The sequence below is a fragment of the Brassica napus genome, chromosome C9, assembly GCF_020379485.1.
Source record: "Brassica napus cultivar Da-Ae chromosome C9, Da-Ae, whole genome shotgun sequence".
Taxonomy (NCBI): Eukaryota; Viridiplantae; Streptophyta; class Magnoliopsida; order Brassicales; family Brassicaceae; genus Brassica; species Brassica napus.
In genome coordinates this window covers 23141737-23143732 of record NC_063452.1, presented here as the reverse complement: position 1 = coordinate 23143732, position 1996 = coordinate 23141737, and the positions used below count along the sequence as shown (strand labels likewise).

The following is a 1996-nucleotide window of genomic DNA, read 5'->3' as shown; positions in this document are numbered from 1 at the left end:
GGAGGAAACATGGTTACTTGGAAGAGTAAGAAGCAGAAGGTTGTATCATGCTCTAGTTCTGAAGCTGAGTATAGAGCTATGCTAAAGCTTACCAACGAGTTGGTATGGATCAAAGGAATTCTTAGGCACTTGGAGATTGAGCAAGCAACACCAATGACTATGCATTGTGACAATCAGGCGGCTATTCAAATTGCTACAAACTCAGTGTTTCATGAGAGGACGAAGCACATTGAAGTAGATTGCCACAAGGTGAGGCAGATGATAGTCTTGGGAGTGATCTTGCCATGTTATACAAGAAGTGAAGATCAGTTGGCAGATGTGTTCAATGTGTTCACCAAGGCAGCAAGACAAAAGACTATGGAGTCCATCCACATCAGATTGGGACTCATATATCTTGGGAAGAGAAGGAGCTGATCCCCTAAGGCATGAGGTCTTTACTCTTTTTTCCTCATCAAGGTTTTGTCCAAATGGGTTTTCCTTGGTGAGATTTTTAACGAGGAAGATCTCATGGCTATCCAAGCTTAGACTTTCACAAAGCTAAGCTTGAGGGGGAGTGCTGAGATGAGATCAATATATGGGAAGAGAAAGACATGAGGAGTTGAGTATGATGAAGATGCCGTACATGGCGTAGTAATACTAGTTACCTGAGTAACTTTCAAGGGTTAAACCAAAGTTACCCTAGTTATCCTAGTATACTAGTTATACTAGTTACCCGGGTAACTTTGGATGAAGAAGAGAAGCCCTATTCCCTTTGCTAAGGCATCAGACCGTTTCAAGGGAAGAAGAAGCACATGTGACAGGCTGAAGAAGAGCTGGATAAAGCAAAAGGAGCTTTATGCACAAAGAAGAAGCTCATTGGATGGTTTGAATTAAAGCAAACCCTATCTCTTGTAATAGTGGCTCTTTATGAAACCCTCATCCCAGTGTTGCCTCTTCATATATATTGTAAACTCTGATCAGATTAATAATTAAGAAGTTTGAGATTATCTCTCTAGACTCTCTCTCTTGTTCATGATGATTCTTAAATACTCTTAAACATGATTACTACCTAATTTCTCTACAAATCTTCCATTAATCTTCTCTAATCTTCCTTTAATCTCTCAATACCTACTTTATTCTCTAAAATCGTAACATTGATGAAGGAGTTGACCAAATTTAACATGCATATCTGGAAATGGGAAAGCAAACATTGCTTGTTGACCATAATGTAATAAATAAACATTATAAGTGAATATGTGATATCTTTTTAACACTAACATTTTTATCTCTATTTAAAAAAAAATAACGCATCGAAAGAGTTCTACAACAAACAATTTGGCATAGAATGGTAAGTTTTTAAGTTATATAACGATCTTACTGTAAAATTCTTTGTTTCATTTTCACTATAAATTGAATCAGAAGGATAAGTTTCTTTATCAACACATTCTCATTTCTCTTCTCCCCAACAGAAAATTAAAATAAATAATGAAATTCCCCGTTTTCTTTGTTATGTTTTTTCTCTTCTTGATCTGTTTCACAACCGCCCAAACTCTTATTCAAGATTCTCGCAAGAAAGCTGCAGCTAAAGACCCTCTTTTCAAATATGATTTTTGCGTCCAGTCTCTTGAAACCGACCCGCATAGCAAAGCCGCAACTAATCTGAAAGGATTGCTCATAGCGTCTACGAAGAATGCTGAGTTTAACACAATTAAGGTAAAAAAGATCGTTGTAAAGATTCTCATGGACAAGAAAGCTTCACATGGTATTGAGTTACCTTTACGCGACTGCATCAAGCTATATACTGATGGTAAAGATTATTTAAACTAAGCTTTGAAAAACGTTAAATCAAGCAATTACAGAAACGCTAGTGTGCACTTGAGTGCTGCTTTGGATGCACCAACCACATGTGAAACTGGATTCAAAGAAACAATACATAAAAAAATCTCCGGTTGCAAAAGTGAATAAGGCATTGTTTCAGAAAATTTTGATTCCTTTGGCTTTTTCAAATATGATGTGA

At 36.7% G+C, this 1996-nt stretch overlaps 1 pseudogene; it reads left to right on the top strand.

Moving 5' to 3' along the window:
- The first annotated feature begins 546 nt into the window (after nucleotides 1–546).
- On the top strand, nucleotides 547–1996 carry LOC106418104 (annotated as a pseudogene).